General features: G+C 39.0%; 1 protein-coding gene and 1 long non-coding RNA gene across 11 annotated transcripts in view; one reads left to right on the forward strand and one right to left on the reverse strand.

The window, feature by feature from the left end:
• LOC126108742 (uncharacterized) overlaps window positions 1–19,048 on the forward strand; it is a 336,956-nt gene extending 317,908 nt beyond the window's left edge. The window contains exon 2 of the long non-coding RNA XR_007523617.1: window positions 17,318–19,048. This is a non-coding gene — a long non-coding RNA (uncharacterized LOC126108742). The remainder of the gene's footprint in view (window positions 1–17,317) is intronic.
• Window positions 1–24,099, reverse strand: part of LOC126108737 (putative sodium-dependent multivitamin transporter) — a 745,960-nt gene that overhangs the window by 308,879 nt on the left and 412,982 nt on the right. The gene's annotated exons all lie outside the window — the stretch shown is intronic.

Consider the following 24,099-nt stretch of genomic DNA (forward strand, 5'->3'; position numbering starts at 1 on the left):
ACCAGACAAGTTTCACAAACATACGGGATGAAAGATAAACACCGTGCCACAAATATTAAAATCGCAATTATTTTGTGAATCCACTTTCCTACTCTCACCAGCGATTAGAGTCAGAAGGGACCACCACCTTAGAAACGCACCGGCTGTAATTGATTTTTTTCATATTTATACATGCGTCTTACGAAAATATGTAGTTTCAGTGATACACAGCACTCATGATCTCTCCAAAACACAGGCACGTAATGGGGCCCCTTAGGGGTATGGCAGCAAGAGAGGGGAAGAAAACCAATGTACACTCCGTGTGCATACCGGGGGGAGTCATTCCAGATGTGGAAAGGGTCCTTCCGGATGCCATGAAGGGTACAGGGTGCACCCATCTGCAGGTGGTCGCTCATGTCGGCACCAATGATGTGTGTCGCTATGGATCGGAGGAAATCCTACTGGCTTCCGGCGGCTATCTGATTTGGTGAAGACTGCCAGTCTCGCTAGCGGGATGAAAGCAGAGCTCACCATCTGCAGCATCATCGACAGGACTGACTGCGGACCTTTGGTACAGAGCCGAGTGGAGGGTCTGAATCAGAGGCTGAGACTGTTCTGCGACCGTGTGGGCTGCAGATTCCTCGACTTGCGCCATAGGGTGGTGGGGTTTCGGGTTCCGCTGGATAGGTCAGGAGTCCACTACACGCAACAAGCGGCTGCACGGGTAGCAGGGATTGTGTGGCGTGGACTGGGCGGTTTTTTAGGTTAGATGGCCTCGGGCAAGTACAGCCTCAAAGGGTGCGGGGCAAAGTCAGGACATGCGGAGACCAAGCAGCAATCGGTATTGTAATTGTCAACTGTCGAAGCTGCATTGGTAAAGTACCGGAACTTCAAGCGCTGATAGAAAGCACCGAAGCTGAAATCGTTATAGGTACAGAAATCTGGCTGAAGCCAGAGATAAATTCAGTCGAAATTTTTACAAAGGTACAGACGGTGTTTAGAAAGGATAGATTGCATGCAAACGGTGGTGGCGTGTTTATCGCTGTTAGTAGTAGTTTATCCTGTAGTGAAGTAGAAGTGGATAGTTCCTGTGAATTAATATGGGTGGAGGTTACACTCAACAACCGAGCTGGGTTAATAATTGGCTCCTCTTACCGACCTCCTGACTCAGCAGCATTAGTGGCAGAACAACTGAGAGAAAATTTGGAATACATTTCACATACATTTTCTCAGCATGTTATAGTCTTAGGTGGAGATTTCAATTTACCAGATATAGAATGAGACACTCAGATGTTTAGGACGGCTGGTAGGGACAGAGCATTGAGTGACATTATACTGAGTGCACTATCCGAAAATTACCTCGAAAAATTAAACAGAGAACCGACTCGTGGAGATAACATCTTGGACCTACTGATAACAAACAGACCCGAACATTTCGACTCTGTAAGTGCAGAACAGGGAATCAGTGATCATAAGGCCGTTGCAGCATCCCTGAATATGGAAATTAATAGGAATAGAAAAAAATGGAGGAAGGTTTACCTGTTTAGCAAGAGTAATAGATGGCAGATTTCAGTCTACCTAACAGATCAAAACGAAAATTTCTGTTCCGACACTGACAATGTTGAGTGTTTATGGAAAAAGTTTAAGGCAATCGTAAAACGCGTTTTAGACAGGTACGTGCCGAGTAAAACTGTGAGGGACGGGAAAAAACCACCGTGGTTCAACAACAAAGTTAGGAAACTACTGCGAAAGCATAGAGAGCTTCACTCCAAGTTTAATCGCTTGACAGAAAATCCTAGGAAGTTCTGGTCTTACGTTAAATTAGTAAGTGGCTCGAAACAGCATATCCAGACACTCCGGGATGATGATGGCATTGAAACAGAGGATGACACGCGTAAAGCTGTAATACTAAACACCTTTTTCCAAACCTGTTTCACAGAGGAAAGCCTCACTGCAGATCCTTCTCTAAATCCTCGCACAAACGAAAAAAATGGCTGGCATCGAAATAAGTGTCCAAGGAATAGAAAAGCAACTGGAATCACTCAACAGAGGAAAGTCCACTAGACCTGACGGGACACCAATTCGATTCTACACAGAGTACGCGAAAGAACTTGCCCCCCTTCTAACAGCCGTGTACCGCAAGTCTCTAGAGGAACGGAAGGTTCCAAATGATTGGAAAAGAGCGCAGGTAGTCCCAGTCATCAAGAAGGGTCGTCGAGCAGATGCGCAAAACTACAGACCTATATCTTTGACGTCGATCTGTTGTAGAATTTTAGAACATGTTTTATGCTCGAGTATCATGTCGTTTTTGGAAACCCAAAATCTACTCTGTAGGAATCAACATGAATTCCGGAAACAGCGATCGTGTGAGACCCAACTCGCTTTATTTGTTCATGAGGCCCAGAAAATATTAGATACAGGCTCCCAGGTAAACGCTATTTTCCTTTACTTCCGGAAGGCGTTCGATATAATTCCGCACTGTCACCTGATAAACAAAGTGAGAGCCTACGGAATATCAGACCAGCTGTGTGGCTGTATTGAAGAGTTTTCAGCAAACAGAACACAGCATGTTGTTATCAATGGAGAAACGTCTACAGACGTTAAAGTAACCTCTGGCGTGCCACTGGGGAGTGTTATGGGACCATTGCTTTTCAAATATATATAAATGACCTAGTAGATAGTGTCGGAAGTTCCATGCGGCTTTTCGCGGATGATGCTGTAGTATACAGAGAAGTTGCAGCATTACAAAATTGTAGCGAAATGCAGGGAGATCTGCAGCGGATAGGCACTTGGTGCAGGGAGTGGCAACTGACCTTTAACGTAGAAAAATGCAATGTATTGCGAATACATAGAAAGAAGGATCCTTTATTGTATGAATATATGATAGCGGAACAAACACTGGTAGCAGTTACTTCAGTAAAATATCTGGGAGTATGCGTGCGGAACGATTTGAAGTGGAATGATCATATAAAATTAATTGTTGGTAAGGCGGGTACCAGGTTGAGATTCATTGGGAGAGTCCTTAGAAAATGTAGTCCATCAACAAAGGAAGTGGCTTACAAAACACTCGTTCGACCTATACTTGAGTATTGCTCATCAGTGTGGGATCCGTACCACATCGGGTTGACGGAGGAGTTAGAGAAGATCCAAAGAAGAGCGGCGCATTTCGTCACAGGGTTATTTGGTAATCGTGATAGCGTTACGGAGATGTTTAGCAAACTCAAGTGGCAGACTCTGCAAGAGAGGTGCTGTGCTTCGCGGTGTAGCTTGCTCGCCAGATTTCGAGAGGGTGCGTTTCTGGATGAGGTATCGAATATATTGCTTCCCCCTACTTATACCTCCCGAGGAGATCACGAAAATAAAATTAGAGAGAGTCGAGCGCGCACGGAGGTTTTCAGACAGTCGTTCTTCCCGCGAACCGTACGCATCTGGAACAGAAACGGGAGGTAATGACGGTGGCACGTTAAGTGCCCTCCGCCACACACCGTTGGGTGGCTTGCGTAGTATAAATGTAGATGTAGATGTTCAGATTGTGGTTAATTACGCTACAGTGACAGGATGTCCGACTTCGTTGGACATTTTTTCTATGTGATAATGAGCACAAAGTAGTTAATTTACGTTATGGAAGTATATGTTTCTGTTATAAACTGAAGGGGCAAAGAAACTGGTGTACCTGCCTAATATGGTGCGGGGTCCCTGAGAGCACGTAGAGGTGGCATAACACGATGTGGCATGGACTCAACTAACGTCTGAAGTAGTTCTAAAAGGAATTGACACCGTGAACCCTGCCGTGCTGCCCATAAATCCGTAAGAGTACAAGGGCTTTCAGTGAGGTAACCCGAATAATCAGACAGCTCAACAATGAAGACCCTCTATCTGGTATGCAGAAGTTCACAAGCTGTCACTAGCAGATAAGCTTTGGACAAACGAACAACTACAGTGAAATAGTGAGACTGACAGGAAACACACTACAAATTAATAACGCCACGTGCGTAGTGCACAAGATTGCGAGTGACACGATCCGCAGGAAGGAGAAAGTGAAGTAAAATATGCAAGTGTTACCACCTAAACTTGAATTACAATGACAAAAACCCTGTTTGGCAGTTAAAATTTAAAAAGTAAATTTGTAGCTTTAAAAAAATACAAAGATTGCATGTATATATCTACAGAATAAAAAATATAAAGGAATTAACATTTAGAGAAAAGGGGTATCTGAGGGGAGTTCAATTTGAGGGCTCAAATAAACTGATCAAACACTTAATATAAACAAAGCGAACTGAAGCATAAAAACTGGCTGGAAATGCATCATGTAAAAATACATAAATTAATACACAGTACAAAAAAGCAATTTGAATGCAGAATAACTAAAGTAAAAAAAAACTGGCTAAGTAAATATTTCAAAAATTGACATCGTGGTGTCAAGGTAGTTCTGATCCTTACTAATCAGCTGATCACTAAGCAGGTGATCATTAACTCCATATCCATGTTTGATAATTTGCAATTCTTCTAGAAGTCCACAACAAAACCCAGCACAATCATGTACCTAATGAACAGCCTCATAAACACAGAAGTGCTAACTACTCCCCCCCCCCCTCCCACTATATAAACTGGAGTGTAATGTCTGCCAAAACTTTTATGACTGGTGGGAGGTTTAAGACTTTGGCCAGATGAAGCAGCATTCTGCCTCTGTTGAGAATTTTAAGTCAACAGGGCATCGACCACCCATGCTGGATGATCTCCAGATTCTGAATTATGCCAGAAAGTGGCAAAAAAAGTGACCTTCTTGTTAAATTGGAAGAATCAGAATTACTTTGACATCCTGATGTGAGTTTTTAAAAAAATTTGGTTTGGGTTATTCTTCTTTTAAGTTGCTTTTTCCTATATATTGTTCAGTGTATTTTTATATTATGCATTACGTGCAATTTTGGTTCCATGGAACCCTTTTCTTATATAAACCATTTATTATTGCATTTTTTTAACTTGTTCTCCCCTTGGGTGTGCCACTCTTCTGATTAGATTAGATTAGATTAGATTTACTTTCATTCCAATTGATCCGTAGTGAGGAGGTCCTCCAGGATGTGGAACATGTCAGAAAAACAACAATACATGACAAATATTTACAACTAAAACAAATAAGCTAATGTACCATTCCACAGGTCCCAAGTGGAATGATCGTCATATTTTAATGAACACTAAGAGTCATTTTACAAATACTAATGCACTGAATTTAAAATAAAAAAGTTTTTTATTTATTTATAAGGTAATAAACATGTAATGCAACTACTGAAATACTTATTTACAATGAACACATTACTGCACTGAAATGGTGCAGAAGTTAGATTATACTTACACACAACCACACACACACACACACACACAAATTTTCAGTGAACACATTACTGCACTGAAATTGTGCAGAAGTTATGTTGTACTTATATACAAATCAGTTGGTTTTACTAAGAAATTCATCAATGGAGTAGGGGGAGTTGGCCACCAATAAATCCTTTAGGCTTCTCTTAAACTGAATTTCATTGGTTGTTAAGCTTTTTATGGCTGCTGGCAAGTTATTGAAAATGTGTGTTCCTGAATAATGCACACCTTTTTGTACAAGACTAAGTGACTTTAAATCCTTGTGAAGATTATTCTTATTTCTAGTATTGATTCCATGAATTGAGCTGTTGGTTTGAAAAAGTGATATATTTTTAATGACAAATTTCATTAAGGAATAAATATATTGGGAAGCTGTAGTTAGTATCCCTAGTTCCCTAAACAGGCTTCTGCAGGATGTTCTTGAGTTCGCACCACATATAATTCTTACTGCACGTTTTTGTGCCCGGAAAACTTTAGCTTGGCTTGATGAATTACCCCAAAAAATAATCCCATATGACATTATGGAATGAAAGTAAGAATAGTATGCAAGCTTTTTCATTTTTATATCCCCTATGTCTGACAAAATTCGCATTGCAAACAGAGATTTGTTAAGACGCTTCAGCAGTTCTGTGGTGTGCTCCTCCCAGTTGAATTTATTATCAAGCTGTAATCCCAAGAATTTAACACTGTCCACTTCTTCTATCTTCTTGTCATCATATGTTAGACATATACTCTTGGGACACCCCTTACAAGTTCTGAACTGCATGTAGTGTGTTTTTTCAAAGTTTAGTGACAAAGAATTGGCTAGGAACCAGTGATTAATGTCCACAAATATTTTATTGGCTGATCTTTCTAAGACTACACTTGATTTGCTATTTATTGCAATGTTTGTATCATCAGCAAACAAAACAAACTTGGCATCTGGTAATGTTACTGATGAAAGGTCATTGATATACACAAGGAAAAGTAAGGGCCCCAAAATGGAACCTTGTGGGACCCCACATGTAATTAACTCCCAGTTGGATGATGCCTGATAGCTTGATACATGTCTCTTTCCTAATAACACCCTTTGTTTCCTGCCAGAGATATAAGATTTGAACCATTTTGCAGCATTTCCTGTTACACTGTAATATTCTAGTTTACTTAAAAGGATATTGTGATTTACACAGTCAAATGCCTTTGACAGATCACAAAATATACCAGTTGCCTGCAATTTTTTGTCTAATGAATTAAGTACATTTTCACTGTAAGTGTAGATAGCCTTCTCAATATCAGAACCTTTTAGAAATCCAAACTGTGACTTTGACAGTATGTTATTTGAGATAAGATGGTTATAAAGACGACTGTACATTACTTTTTCGAAAATTTTTGAGAATGCTGGCAACAGTGAAATTGGACGGAAATTTGATGCTATTTCTTTATCTCCCTTCTTAAACAGTGGCTTAACTTCAGCATATTTCAGCCATTCAGGAAATATTCCACTGATAAACGACTGGTTACACAGATAGCTTAATATGTTACTTAGCTCAGAATCACATTCTTTAATTAACTTTGTTGATATTTCATCATACCCACTAGATGTTTTTGATTTTAAAGATTTTATGATGGACATTATTTCTGTTGGGGTAGTGAGGGTCAAATTCATATTATGGAAGTTACTTGAAATGTCTGGTCTAAGGTAATCCATAGCAGCATCTAACGAACCTGACAACCCCATCTTTTCAGTAACAGTTATAAAATGTTTGTTAAAAAGTTCTGCAACACTATACACATCTGTCACCAATGCATCATTTACTCTTAATGCTGATGATGTCTATTATTTCATATGTTCCAATGCACAACGCTTTGTCTTCCTAAGGTCGCAGAACAACATATGTATTGATGGAAGACAAAGCATAGTCTACTGGAACATAGTGCAGGAGCTGACGACATGCTGTTGATGAATACATAAATGTAACTGGAAACGTCAGCCATTTGAAGATGGGCACAGATTCCCAAGGCCAGTTATGGCACTGAAATAAGGCACTTCGAAACTATTTATACAGTATCTGTGTCTTCACAATACTATCTCCTTCAGAACGGCCTGCAAATCTGAAGGAACAGGCACTGTCATTGACAATTATAGCAGTGGTGAACATTACGGGTTTAAGTCCCAGACAGGAACAAATTTTCACGTGTCACAAACATCTGACATCAATGTATATCCGCAGTATGCAAAGCTATTTTGTAATGTTTACCACTGCTGTAATGGCCAGTGAGGTTTCTGCTCTCTCAGATGTGTATGGATGTTTGAAGGAATATACTGTAAAGATACGGTCACTGTATAAACACAATATAGGAACAATCAATGATGTATCTATTCCTCTACCGCAAGAAATCACGATATAACACACACAAAATAATACTATGCATGAAATGGCGAAATGAGACGGAAATCAATAGATGAAAATCCTGAGCAGGTTTGATTGCCCTGCCCTGGCCATAATGCTCCAAACATTCTCAGTTGGGGAGAGAACCAGCGGCTATGGTGTCCAAGATAGGGTTTGACAACCACAAGCACTTGAAACACTCACAGTGTACAGGCATATAATGTTGCTGAAATGTAAGCCCAGGGTGGCTTGTTATGAAGGGAAACAAAATGGTGCATAGAATCTCCTCGACTTATCTCTGTACTGTATGGGTGCCACAGATGGCAACCAGTGGGGCTCTGCTATGAAAAGACATGGCGCTCCAGACCATATGGTTGTCAGGCCACATGGTGGGCAACATTCAGGTTGGTATACCACTGCTGTCCAGGGCGTCTTGAAACATGAAACACATATTCGATCTGGAATTTCGTTGACTGGAGTAGAATTGTCTTCAGTGACGAATCCCACTTGTAACTGAGCCTGGATGAGGAGCAAAGAAGTGTCGGGAGACGCTACACACAGCCATGGGATACCAATCTGACTGTCACCCACCACACTGACCGTCAATGTGGAGCTGTGGTCCAGGGTTCCATTTCATTTTGTAGTAGGACCCCTTTAGTTGTCATCCACAGTACTGTTAGAGCACAGTCGTATGTCAGTGATATTCTATGCACCCATTTGTAGTACTCTACGGAAAGGCATCCTTGGTTTACATTTCAGCAAGATAATGCACATCTGCACATAGCTATAGTTTCTACTGCTTGTCTTCATGCTTGAAAACCCTTCCTTGGCCAGTGAGGTCGCAGGTTCGCTCCCATCTGAAAACGTATGTAACATTATTGGTGAGGTCATCTGACCAGCTCAGGATTTTGATGAGCTAAAGCGCCAACTGGACAGTATATGGCTCGACATCCCTCAAGAGGACATCCAACAAATCTATCAATCAATGCCAAGCCAAATAACTGCTAATATAAGGACCAGTGGTAGACCAACACTTTACTGACTTGCTCAATTTGTGGAGCTCTTTCTCTTGAATAAGTCGACCAATTTTTCTGCAGTTGTGACTATTTGGTTAGCTGTACAAGTACATAACGTCTACCAATCTCAGTCCCAAGTGGACAATTTCTTCGAGGTGAGTTGCTTTATTTTCTGTCTTAGAGGTTTTCCCCATGTGGAAATCACGAATTGTGCAAGTATAAGGGTTGTGACTATGTGACACGTGCAAGTTTCGATTGATACTGGAAGTGTGCACAGGTAGTTGTAGTTCTTAAGGCGAGCACTTGTGGTAAGCGACAAATCTGTGTTCGAATCCTGGTCTGGCACAAATTTTCTTCTGGTCCAAATGGCTGATGTCGATATAGTGTCTCAGTACGTGAAGTTATTTTGTAACATTTCGGAAGTATTCGTAGCTAGCTACATTATTCAGCAACAAGAAATGCTTTTTTTGCCATAATACTGTTCATTCCGTTCAACTGCTCTTCATAGCCTTTTACTGTCTCTGCGAGAAGTACAATATCATTAGAAAACCTCAAAGCCTTTGTTGTTTGTCCCAGAACTTTAATTTCGCTCACAAATTACTCCTTGATTTCCTTTTCTTCTTACTCAGTGTACAGACTGAATAACACCAGTCGTACACTACAACCCACTTTTCCCCCTTAGCCACCGCTTTCCTCTCACATTCTATGACTTTTGCAACTGCAGTCTGGTTTCTGTACATGTCTTGAATAATCGTTCACTCCATTTTCTAAAAATCTGTGATACCTTCATACTTCAAAGTTTGGTATATAAGTAAAAATTGTTACAATCTCTTTCTAAATCGGCCAATGTTACGAGAAGAAGACTATAATATATTATTTCTCAAGACAACAAATATTTTGTGAACATGTACTAGTTGTACACAGCCGAATGTGGTATCACTAGAATTAGTTTTATTTGGCACTGCATACCAATTTAGTGCTATGACTTACTATTTTTTTTTTAATTTTAATTCAAAAGATAATTTTAGCTATTGTAGGCAAAAGGGCATCATGGATGTCCAGGTCCATACCTCTATTTTACGAAGCTAACTCATTAATCACGAATTAGAGACGGTTTTTCTATACAATCTTATCACAAATGCCTTTTCATTTGTGTTAAAGTGCTTATTAACTGGATAATTTGCACACAGCATTGTCATAAACAATAACCATGACCACTAAGGTAGTTCAAATCTCTGGCCATCGTGCAAGTTGACGTTTCAAAACGAATATACTGTCCGAATTGCTAAATATATTTGTCATTGTTGCCTTGAATTGTAATTTACGTATTGCTCCTACGGCCTAATGTGCTTATTGTAGCTGAAAATGTTTGTCGACTTAAAGTTTTAGGTACAACTAAAACAGGAGTTACGAGGAAATCTGGAAGGTTTCAGACCATGGAGAATTTGTGCAGAGCAGATCATTAGTTTAAAAACAAACTCCTGAAACAGATGTCTACAAGCTAACCACGGGTAAGCACCACATATTATTCTTACAGCACTTTTCCGAGCAAAGAAGACTTTCTAAAAGATAAGTTACACCAGAACTTTATTCCATGTGACATTATTGAATGCAAGTATGGAAAATATGTTGCCTCTCCCCAATATCTGCGAGGTATTCGAGTGCAAATATGGCCAAACTAACTTGTTTTAGGACTTACGAAAGCTTTTTATTTCCCTAGTAAGTCTAATCAATATAGACATTAAGAAAATTTTGATGTTCCACCCTATGTATCATCCCCCACCCCCCATTTGTTACAGTTATCATGGGTTTAGTACCCCTAACAGGGCAGAACTGCATAATTTGTACTTTTGAAATTGAGAGCAAGACCATGTGAACAAAACAGTCAATGATATGTTTAAGAAGACTGTTTCTCATTTCTTCTCCTGCTGTATACATGCTTGGATTGATTGCAAAACTAGTGTCACCTACAAAATGAACTAACTCTGTTTGTTGTGTGTTAGACGAGTAATAATTTACATGATAGCAGATCTATGACGGGACCTTGGGGAACCCTATATATGATTTCTCTCATTAGAAGAATCTACCCTGATTACATTGGTTGGTTTACTATGCATAACTTTTCACATTCCATTGGTTATATATGATATTATCTGTTGGTTGGCTGTGCCATCAATTCCATAAAACCTCAGATCATCTACAAGAATGTTGTGATTTACACACTCAGATGTCTTAGATAGATCACGGGAAATAACAACTGGTGCTATTTTGTTATTTCACGTCACAAGTTTTCATGCTCATCATGGAGCATTATGACTCCACAAACTGAGTGTCTCCATCCTGTTAGACCCTGTTGAAGAAGCAGACCAGAGATTATCTTCTCCTCGGTCTCTTGCCCTCGATGTTCCCTTCCGACATTATTTTCTCTACATCTTCTCACAGTATGGCCAAAGGGTGGAGAATTTTTTGATTGATACAAGAAGAAAGGCGTCTGGAGATATTCAGTTGCTCAACAACAAACATCTGTTCTTCTTTCCATCCATTTTATGTACAGTAATCTGTCAGCACCAAAGCTCAAATGCATCACTATGCTGCACACAGGTGCGTCTCTCGTGTCTTTGGACAAAATGATGGGTACTATTGATGCTCTAACAATCAGTGAATGACAAATAATAAGAATTAACAGTGAGACATTAGCAAAAGAAGATTAGCCATCATCTAAATTGGTGATGCGTGGGAAGCAGAAGCACCTCAAGAGGACAGTCGCAAATTGTATTCTTTCTCATCATAAAATATACAGTTTGTGTATTATTCAAGAAAGGAACAGCCAATGCATATAAAACTATCTGCATCTCTTGTCGCAGCAGACCTGTTTCAGGGTAGTTAATCGTTATTGCCTCAATTTGTAAGAAAGTTAGGATTCCATTACATGCCTGTTTGTGGCTGGATGTTATTAATGCAGCACCAAGATACTAAAGCCTGGCACTTCCGTTTTCTGAGTGAATCAGTAGGGACGAATTTTTACAAAATCATTTGGCTTGATGAAACCTGGGTAAAAGCGGGATACAGCTTTGGAAAAGGTTGTAAATATGATACCATCAGCAGTAGTGTGGCAGCTCAAACTGACATAGAGAAGTAAAATAACTGTAGAGCACACTGGAACTTCAGAAAGTTTCATTCCTAGTTGTCTGCTGTTATTAAGTTCGCAGAAGACCTCCGAAGAAGTGAGGCACAGGACTTTTGTAAAATGGTTTTAGGATACTGTACTTAAAAACGTTACAAAATAAGTCTGTGATTTTTATGGATTACTATTTATATTATTCAGTACACAAAGTAGAACACCCACAAAGACAGTGAGAGGGAAAAAAAGACATTATTTGCTGTCTAGAGAAATGAAACGAACCTGTTGACAGTAACTTGAAATGCTGGCACCTCCAACATAGTAGTTGCCCATTCACTTGTTGCCCATTCACTTGCCAGTCCATTCAACTGTGGACTGGCTTTTCTGGGTGATGTCTAACTACTTATAGATGTAGGTAAGAATGAATTATTATTTAGAAAAGAACATAATGCAAAGAAATATGGCTTGATTGGAATTTAGTTTTTTATGGCCTAAAGAATCAACAGAATTCTGAATTACATACAACTTTGCTGGATAATAATTTACAAAAATGAACATTATTTTTCTTCTGCATTGTGAGCCTTGTCTTCTATATGAATGAGAAAAAGTGCAAATTGAAATGGATTACTTGAAATAATTAGTATGTTGATTCATCAATGCTGTTCATCTGATGGTATAGAAAATTTAAGTAAGAAAGTAGTTGAAGTCCAGAGTCTAACAGTGGCTCTGACTAAATCTGCAATGGGAAACACTGCTGTATAAAAACTTCATGGGCAGTGCCGTGCAAATTTCAACATGTGGTCAGGATTCTGGTGTGGTAAGCATGAAGGGAGCTTAGAAGACAAGTTACACATATCATCCCATGCAAAGATCACTGTCCAAGGAGATTGACGCATTGTCAGAAAGGGTACACATTGCAGGTTTCCAGCACATACAGGTGTGTTACAGTACCGACTGGAAATTTACTGTAAGTTCATATATAAGGTGCAGTGTACTGAATTTCTGTGAATGCCTTTTGGTGTATGGACCAAATGCAATGTCATGTCCATCCGCAGTGAAATTGTGGCAACAATTTGACCAAGGTCGAACAGACCTGGGCAATGCTGGTTGGTAACTCCAGGTCTTCCACTGTGCAATTTTCGGCAAGGGGGGGGGGAGCTTTTCCAATAATGTCAACATTCATACAGCATGGTTCCATGGCCTAGGAGCAGATTTCTATTGTTGAGGAACTGAACAACTGTTCAACGTTCTGACCATTGTTTACAGAGACTTGGCGACTGTGCTGAAAAAAATAGTGCCACATATCTGTGTCACTTGGAAGTGTAATGCAGCATCCAGTAAAAGTTATTCTGCCTGCAATGATAAAGTTTACCATACAAAGAGTGGTTCAACAATTTGAGATTTATCACGTCACGTTGTTCTGGGTCTGGTGAGCTTATAAAAGTATTTTTTTTTAAACTGCCATAATCTGAATTTGTTGCCACATAATTTGCAAATCTCTTCAGTATGTTGCTTCAGAGTTCATTGGTTTCTGGTGTGAATTTACTCCCTTTGTCAGAAAAGTTCCAGGACAGGTATTTTAAAAATTAGAAAATTACACTTACCAAGTAATTATCTTAGCTCCTATCGAAATTAGTCCCCTTGGCTCTCTATACACAGTGGCCAACGTTTCTGGAGGTCTTGGAAGCAAGCAGGAAAATTTTCAACTGCAATTGCTGTAAGGTCATTTCTCACAGCCCGTTGGATGTCTGCAACATCCTGATGGAGCTTTCCTTTCAGTCACCCTTTCACTCAAACAAGGAAAAAACAAAAAACTGTGAGGTGAAAGGTCAGGTGAATATGGTGGATGTGGGATGGCAATAACAAAATGTCTGCCCAGCTTTGGGGTATTGCATTGTCATGCAGTGAAAACCAGTACTGAGAATGTCACAAATGAGGGCGGTGATATCAAATGACTTGTTGTAAATGTTTCAAGACTTCAGTGTAAAGAGTTTGGTTCACTGTTTGAACTGTAGGAGTATACTCATGGCGAATAATCCCTATCAAAGGATGCGGTCAACATTTCCTATATTCTCAAAGGTTGTCATTTGACTTGTATTTTTTAGGCTGGTAATCCAGGTCTCCGCCATTCAGCACTTTTGACACTTGGTGTGAGGGCTATACTGGTAGCACCAACTTTCTTCCTCAGTAATAACCTTTGACAGAAATGAGGGATTGTCCAATTTTCACAAGTGGTTTTCCAGAGCGTAAAGCAGAACATAATGTTAATTCATTGCTCACAATCGGCATTCATTGTGTGACCATAACTAAAACCTAAAAGCGTGTTGCTAAGCACAGTCCTGTCACTTAGTGATTTTACATGGAATGTGGCCAAGTTCATTTCAAGGACACACTCGTACCATGTCACATAAAAACAACATTTTTCAGTTTTGCAAACTTTGAAATAAAAAAAAGAAAAGCTTGTCCTGACACTTTTTTGACAGAGGGAGTATTTTAACATAATTTATATATGTTACAGTGACTGATTATGAAAAAAACATGGTAGTTCCACAGCTACATAGTATTCTGCAGTCAGTGTGAAGTGCATGGCACAAAGTACTTCCTGTTGTAATTGATACGTCTTCCAATTCCATTAGCTTGTGTAAATCTGTTTGTACTGTGTTTAAAATGCAAAGTATTTATAGTAAAGTAAAAGGGTATGTTACATCCAGAGAAATTATGCTGTTCGAGCAATGACATTTCTACAGACTAATAGTATGCTGTGATGTTTAAAGCTTTCCCGGCGTACTGATTGTTCCATAAAAACACGGGAGAACTGCCGGATATCAGTAACTTCCTGCCACGATATTTCGGCGCAGAGTCTTCTGTCCATCTTCAGGTGAATGCCACTGTAGTAGTACTGGCGAGTACGCGCTGAGCTCCGCTATTTAAAGCCTTCTGAGGTGACATTGCGCATGCGCTGCTCAGTGTGCGAGTTCATAACGGCTCCGTGCGCTGCGCCTCGCGCCCTCCACTGCGAAAGCCTGGCGTATCTGTGTCAGGTCGATTTCCATCTTTATGCAGATAACTACGTTGACTACGAAGTTTCTCTATAACAGGATTCCAAGCAGAGTTCAGCTGATAACCGCTATCTCGATTGATGAGAGTCTCGTTGTCAGACAATAGTATGCTGACTGGAAAAATTCTTTAAAGGAATAAAATACAGGATGTACATAAAGTTTGGGAACACTTTGAATTATTTATTGCACAAGAACTAAATATTGTAGAAATGTCATACATATGGCATTTTGTAGAGGATATCTGAAAGTGTTTTTTTTTTTCCCCCAAACATTCGATGTGTGAACCATGAGTGAGTGAGCTGGCAGATGTCAATACGGTAATCAAATTCCTGCCATACCCGTCTGAGCATTGCATTGTTGACTGTGGCAGTCGCTTCCCGTATTCTCTCCCGGAGCTCCCCTACATCACGTGGTAGAGGCGGTACATGCACCACATCTTTAATATGTCCCCACAGAAAGAAGTCACACAGAGTGACATCTGGGGATCTGGGAGGTCATTTCGAACTCCAACACACAGAAAGCTTGTTCCGCACCTGAACTTGGCATGTTTGCGACTGGCGCTGACTATAAGCAAATTACCAAACTACACTGTGGCGGTATAAGTGAAGAAAAAAAAGACTTTCAGGGTTTCTCTTCAAAATGACATATCTATGATATCTGTACAGTGTTTGGTTTTTGTGCAATAAATAATTGAAAGTGTTCCCAGACTTTATGTATGTACCTCCTGTATTTATTTCAGTGGATTAGCTTCCACTTAACACAAAACATGACACTGCAAATTGCCACCAGTTAAACAAAAAATTAAATGCACTTCCTCCACAACTGACCTGACTACCTACATTCAAGGTTTAAACGTTACTGTCAGATACTGACAAGTAACAGTATTCGCTATAAAGATGCACAACTGGTGATATAACATTACAACAACTACTTTGTTACAGTTGTAGGGAAGCATTTTCTGCAAAACACAGAAATCCACTCAAGTAAACATTAAGCTACCAATACAAGATGAACAGTGAATATCTGGTACAACTGAGTCAGTAGCAGCATTGTTAAAAATGGCAGCATCCCTGCTGATTCACTGTATTTCATTTAGTGTGCATAATCACAGAGCATATTAAAAGGTTTACTACCAGTTCATCCCAATGTATTATGTTCCTATAATTTCCTTGTTCCTTATTAAGCACTGTATTCAGCATTGAATAGTAGCTCTAGGAAGCATTGGTCCTGATGTACCATATTGAACCTCCAGTATATGGAGACTACTTCCTGCCATCTTTTCACTGTTTTCAGATGCAACTGCTGCTTCCATCTTCTTTGCACATTTCAGTGTTGTGAAAATACAGCCTGTGTGATGACCATTAAATGCAGTTTAATGGACACCTTTTGTGTAACAAATTAAGTTATATTAACCAATAACAATAATAAAAACATGAGGAAGGAAGAATGGAGTAGGAGTCCATTGTTGAAGTGGTCTGCAGATTTACAGCACAGGTTATAAGTTATTATCTCAAAAAGTTTATTATTCTTTTCCCACATCACTAACACATTCTGTATACCACAGTTGTCACTATAATACTGCTGAATGCTCTCACTTATACACTAATATAAATTTTTTTCACTGAACACATATTCTCTTAATCACTTCTTGTTGCTGGAAGACATTTGGAAAGAGTACAAGCTTCTTGTGCAAATTAGACATTTAACAAGTAATCTACTGCAATGAACTGCAAAATTAACAATGACAGACAAAAGGCACTTACCAACAGCTCAATGGAGATGTGCATTTTCTACATATGATATTGTCTGTCTGTGTGTGTTGGCAATTGCCAAACACGCATTGCAATAACAATAATGGAAACCCATGTGCAGAAGAATTCATCCACACACACACACACACTTCAATACAAACTGATCACAAAATTCTGACCAGGAAACTTAGCTTCTCAATTATTTCGGAAGTGCAAACACTTTTATCTTCCTCAAACAACAATATTGCTAGCACATTTCTTTTAATTATAAGTACAACAAACACTGCAAATACACTCCTGCAGAACCACACACACACACACACACACACACACACACACACACACACACACACACACACACAGGGTATTAGGAACCTAAGGATGCACCAGCATGTGAAAGTATTTTCCATTACCAGTTGCCATGTGCCACTACAATAAGGCAGTCATACACTATCACATTACATTTTTATGTGCGGATAACTGAACAACAAGACATAGCCAATAATCACCAAACTATATCAGGAATGATTTAAATCAAGTTTTTCCTAAAGTGGCTCTTACTCCTTTCTGTTTGATACATCCCTATACAGCTCATCAGTGTTCTTTCCCCAACCAATGGGTATTTAAAAACCTCAATGGAAAACTCGATGAGTTTTTTTTATTATTTATTTTTCATTTTTTATTTATCTGTGATTTTGGTTGCCACACTATCACAATAAGTAGCAGCCTGCTAGAAATATCATGTGGAATAATCTGATAAAGGAAATCTTTCAAAAAAAAGAAGGGGCTTCACCACAAGTATTTACCTTTGGGAATGATTTACTATGAGTTTTGAGTGTGATGTGTCTTTTTACAGATATGAAAAATGAACAGCTAGTGGAGAAGTAGGAGAGCAAAGGACAGACATGTTAGATATATGGAGCCGTCTTTAGATGGCAAAGGTACCACTGCCTGTCAAGAGCAGCCAGGGTATTCCACCAACAGGATACACCCTTCAAACGCCATTACGACATGCCACTACTACTGCATTGGTCCTATAATTGATGGAGGTATGTTATGAACCATATTACAATGTCGTGAAGCCTGTTAGGATGTAAGATCAGTACACTGATCAAGGAACGTCTACACTATCAACCCAATACAGAAATGAAACACATGGCACAGGACATGAGATAATCCAAGAGAACCAACATTTGGTTCAAAGGTTACAGAAGAAGGCTGCCCTCAGTTCTTATGACGTGGATCACCCAGCGTCAGAGTAATACGAGAAGATTAATTGGATACAATAGAAAATTTTCCCCAAATATGCCAATGGAGCAAAGTACAGCTTTCATATATTAATTCCCCACAATTTATGTTACCCAATTTATTTTTTCTTATTTTGACACTTATCCAAAAGATTCCACTTGTATTGGCAAGTTCTTGGCCTCATACAACTTACCTTAATCTGCACAAGTCCTCTTTATGAAATGATATGCTTGTGATTGTTTTACTATTGCAACAAACATTTTCAACAAAGAGTTCAGCATTACACAATACCTCACAACTCCTGGCCACATAAGTGTAATCAGTGAGCTTCCAACAAATTGGCCTACAGTAATAATTAGGACTTTGAGTACAAAATAGTGGATCTTTCTCGTGAGTTGTAGCCACTTGTGTCCTCACCTTTCAATGGAACTCACATTAACACAAGTATGACAACACAAGACCGCCCGGTTTGGTAACAGCACTACATAACAGCTAACAGTTCCAGGCAAAGATCCAGCTGAGGTAACTGCATTTCTGTTGAGCCAATGCTCTGTTTTAGACTGAGTGTAGTATAATAGGTTGGTAGATGGAGTTGGAGTGAAACCTGCAGTTTTAAAGAGAATTCTGTTCAAATGTTGGGAGGATCCTCAGCAAGCAAACTGGAAATTAGTGGGAGACACATGGAAGCCAATAGCTACACAAATAAGTAGATGACATTAGAAAATGACAAGCAGCAGCAGTAGGAATGGATGTGGGTGAAAATTTGTACGGTGTGGCAAAGTGAAGAGGCAGCTTTTATTTAGTAGTGGGTGTCAAATGGATGGTGATGAAGAATGAAAGTGAGGACTGACGGTCAGGGGCAATAGCGGAGAGTAATGACAGTCTTAAATAACTGCTAAAAGCGGGTAAACTGCCAGTATTTGTGACAGTATTTATGAAACTTAATATTCCATTTTTTAATTTTTTCCTTGAGAATTAATTAATTCAAAACAGACTCATGCACAGTACACTCAAGTAGGGACTCATCTCATTTTCTGCCATTAAAAGAAGGGTTTTCATGTTTAAATGTGTCCCTAAGATCCTTGAAGATGACCCACATTAAGTACATCTGAGAAAACATGTATGACAGTAGCCAGAGCCGAAACGCAAAATTTTCATCACCCAGTTACATCTCTAATCCACAGTTAAATAGTTAAAAAAATCCCGTCTCCAAAACGTTTATGGCAGAAAGAGTTTCTGTCATCTGATACAGGTTATTTTTGTGAGAAAGCTAGCATGAGCTCAAAGTCACCCATTGTTTCACTACTTGACCATCATAGCTTACCTTCAACCCAACAGAGGCCATTTTTCCCCCAAATCAGGATTTCTCATTAATTTCCTTTGTGAAGAATCCAGTTGTCATAGTACCAAATGACTAGGATACAGTCATTACTTCCTCTATACAATATATGGTACCCTTCGGTATCTGTAATATAGAGTATTCCTACGTGTGGGAGGAAGCTGTTGCTCAGCCTTTCACATGTCCAGTGAAAAAACGTGACAACCACAAAATATTGAGAATGTATGCAGCTACAGTATGTGCCAGAACTGCTAGGCATATCTTAGAGATCTATTGCACTCTGGAACAAAATGAAATCTCTTCAACAGTTTACCAGAAAGAGATCGAAATTATTAAGTCAGAAGCCCACCTCAAATTCATCTCTCCTTTCTCAACCCAAAACTTCAAAACAGTGATAGCTTTGGGACAGTAATTTTTGAGAACATTTTTCTTGAACAGTAGTTTTCCTTAGTACTTTAAAATGTACATAAACAGTCTCGACCACAAGAACCGTTATTTTTGTGGTTGCTAGTATCCTTCCGTTACTATCTGATGGTAGGTGGTATGGACTCCACAAAACTCCGCAGTTGACATTAATGCAGTTCGTAATGCCTGCTCTGTTCTCTGCCAACACCTGTCAGAATTATATGTGGTCTGAAGGTGGTCAATAACTGACAGAAACCGGTAACTACAAAAATAAAGTTTTTTGCAGTCGAGACTGTTTATGTTCATTTTTAAGCTCTGGGACAAGCAGAAAATCGACCAAAGTTGGTAGTGAGTGAGTCTGACAACACTAGTTGGGAGGCGACATAAATGGCAGAGTTTTCTGCATTTCTAATGTAATTTTTGTTTTTCTAGGAACTTGATATGTTCCAAGCGTGATTTTCTGACAAGACATTCATCACTGAGGACTGTATTTTATTAGAATATTTATTTTTGTTAGGACACAAATTACATTACTTGAGATGCCAAAGGCACATTGCTAGAAGGATTAGGAAGTAATATACAAAATGTAATGGAGACGAGACAGCAGACAGTCAGATTGAGAAGATTTTAGTTGCTGGCAAATCTTTGGGGTTGCACTTTCATGGTCCACAAATGTTTTTGGCCCTGACATGTCATATAGAACAAAGTCAGATATCTCCACAGCTGCTTCTGATTCTGCCATGTCTTGCTGAGACTCAGGTCAGTCATGTGACACGAATATTGTGAAAAGTGGGCATGGTACGTGTTTTAATGTGATTGACAGACATCCAGCAAAGATGAAACTTAACTATTGATTCTTTGGAGCTACTGTTCATCAAGAAATTAATAGTGGACAAAGAACAGCAGAATTAGTACAGATCATTGACCAAAGTGTCCCTGCACAACACTGGTATTTAAAATTGTGACAGTGCATCTATGCCATTGTTTAAAACATGCATCAAAGCCAGTTTGGAATAGGGGTTCAGTATTTTGCTTTTTGATCCACTGTTTTAAAGCTGATTTTATGTCATCCATGAACCAAGCGTGTGGTGATGCTGCAGCCAACATCAGCTGTGTGTGGTATTGCGTGAAAGAGTCGGGTTACAGAGAAACAGATACTGCTGTGCCAACACATGTCACAGATGTCAATTGAGGATGTGTTGTTGAAGTGATTCACAGTGACAGACATGGTGACAAAAATAGGTTAAGAAGCAAAAGTTTGATTTTTTTTCCCCAAAATTGGTTTTGATGCCTGGGTTCAATGATGGTGCAAATGTGTATAAATGCATGACAACTATGTTGAATAGTTGTGTTGTCTAGAGGGCTATGATCTGTGACAATTCCAGTGCTGTATGTTCATTATTAAATATTTTTATCAATCCACATACCACTAAGTCTCATGGCTTCTTTTCTGTTATAATCATCCACATATTTATGTACTTTGATGGCTTCTCTATATAGCTGTGGACAACATTTCATCACTGTATATGAAATATTTGTATTTACATTTCTTTCCAATGCCTAACTCATCTCTGACGATGTCAAAACACAGCTCGGGACAAAATGCGAGACCTAAAACGTTAACCACACAAGTTGGAAGATTCGTTAGCAACTAAGACAACTGGCCATGAAAGCATTAACTGTGTGCTGAGCAGGTTTTACCACTGTCTTGAAAAAGTTTATTTTTGACTGGGGATAGTTTTGTAACCCACACCTATTTCAGTGGTGGTGCAATCAGTGTACCCCCTGCAAATCCTATAGCGACTCAGTGGGAACTGAAGACAGTGTTAACTAGTGGACAGATTACCAGAGACTTAGAGACAGGATGCAACATTAATGAAAGACAGAAGGGCTATATATTGAAAGATGTCCGGCCGAGGGATAACGACATGCGGAACGTGATGGCCATGGTGCCAAATTGTGGAGGATGATGTAATACTTTACATTAAAAAATAAATCAGCCTGACATTTATTTGGATGCTGTTGGTCCCTTTGCCACATTTTCCAGAATATGATGTGATGACAGTTTTGGATGGATTATATAACTAGTGGAATACAAAAAGAAAACTACATAGGATTCGGAAGAGGTTCTAGGCAGTGGATGCACACACAGGTAAAGTAGTAAACTTTGTGGCTAATTTTTGCAGCTCTGTACTTCAGTCTGCAATGCAATGTTGTCACTGTTTTTCATCACAGCCAGAATTCTTAGAACACAATTTGTGTCCAAAACTTACTGTGTTTTGCGGTAAAAAATGAACACAGTCTGTGGAATTTGAGTGGTTGGTAACAGTGTACCTCGCACATTTTCACTCAGTGTTGGCCTGTGGCATAATCTTCACTCATTCATTAATTCGCATACTGTGTACGGTAAATCCCATCATAGTGGAGAGCCTGCAGCAATGCGGGCTGATATGAGTCATGGATCGCCAGGCAGAAGCAGCCACTCTAGGAAACATCCACAAAGCACACTCACTACCAATTGAGGCTCTATCGCAGATTTGCAGAGGTCAAAAAAGTACTTAGTCTATAGTGAGAATATTGAGTAAAGTGGAAAAACCAACATCAACAGATAAACATATGTTCACTCTTTTGTCTTATCTGAGGTAAATAATAATGAATTTAGGACAAACAGCCAAAATACTAGAAGTAAAAATGCTTTTCATGTAGACTATGATTCCTGACTGGGGTTTGGGACTGAGTTTTATGTTCTGGTGAAAATGTTTTTGGAAGGTTGTCAACAGACATCAGGTAGAGAACTGGAAATCTCCAAATATTCAAAACTAAGGTGCAGTGGTACCATCACACTTACAGGTTATCAGAACAATCGAGTTTTAAATGCCCTAACACTGATAATTAGTCAGGTTTAACTAGGGTCTAACACATACAGTCATGACATTCCGACTCATTTTTGTTATATATTGCAACAGCAGTTTCCAAGCCAACAGAAAGCTATGTTTACAAATATGGTATCAGACTAGTGCAAACAGTATCATTTATGTTGATTTCTAACAGTTTTTACAATAGGGAACTTCATGTACTGCCGTAAAAATAAGCACTAACTATGAAAGAAAAAGAAGGAAGAGTGGGTGAGACCACATTTGTCTTTCTTTAGTTTCCTAAGGGCCTTGGGAGGTATAAAACAGTCTGTTACAGAATAGTTTGTTTATAGTTCCCTTATAGCCTACATATATTTGCTGAAGCATGTTTTTTTTTTTTTCTTTAACCCTTGACCCAAAACAATAGTCTCTCAGACCCATCATTCATTTTAAACATTCATTCTAAAACACGTGGCATGTAAAGCAACATTCATCAATGAGCTTGACTTTGTCAGCCTAGCAATAAGACATATCATTTCGAAGTTAGTGCAAAATTGAGTGCCTGTGTGACCACATTTCACATTATGTGTAATAATTAGGTGGGTACAACACACTGCATGTTTCTAGTCACTACATATTTTGCTTTCAGTTGATATTTTGGATATTCTTATTTTATAGCATTTTATTGTATGTGTGAATTTATGCTATTTTTAGCTTCAGCATGCAGCAACTTTCTAAGAAGACTAAGGGGTCTGCAGTTGAACCAAAGAAGATGAAGTGGAAAATGGGAAAAACAATAACATTTTTGATGATTCTAGTATCGATTCTGACTTTGTAGTAGCTGATGGTCACCACAAAACAGGAGTGGAACGGTGAAGACGTTGCTTTACTGGAAGGAGAGCCTGTTTGAATTGTACCACAGCTAATTACTCACAGCAAACACAGTAATTTTATGGCAAAGATAATTTCAAGCAGAAACATTCAGTCTGTTACAGCAAGAAAAACAGCTCAGCATAATATTTTGGAAAGAGGAATGGTTCTACTAAAAGCAGAAATCGAATTTTGGTGCAAATGCCTATTAAATCTCAAACACAGGAGAATTTATTTGATGACACCTTAGAGGCATACCAAATGATAGAAGGGAAAAGAAGAAGATGTGTATAAAGTACCCAGCATAAAAGAAAGAACTGGTGGTCTCATAAGTGCATCAATCGTGCTCAGCCAACATTCATGGAATGCAATAGGAAGATGTGCATTGAGTGTGAAAAAGTTCTCTGAATTGCTTTTGTTTGCATTTTCTGCAATCTTTCATTTATACTCATGAACATCGTGATTGATGTCACAATATTAAATCATTTCAAGATTCTTACTAAATGACTGCACATATGTTTTGTATTCATTTTGAATACTGTAAGTTCTCAATAGTATTGCATCTACTCGTAATATGAAACAGTTGACTATTCACTTAATTTTTGTCAGCTAATGTGGGGATATGTGATAACAATATTACAAGCTTTAGGAGACATGTTTCTTGTTACATACTTGAGAGATGTTTTGGGTTAGGGTCTTAAGAACAGAAAGTACTAG

Source organism: Schistocerca cancellata, chromosome 11, assembly GCF_023864275.1.
Source record: "Schistocerca cancellata isolate TAMUIC-IGC-003103 chromosome 11, iqSchCanc2.1, whole genome shotgun sequence".
NCBI lineage: Eukaryota > Metazoa > Arthropoda > Insecta > Orthoptera > Acrididae > Schistocerca > Schistocerca cancellata.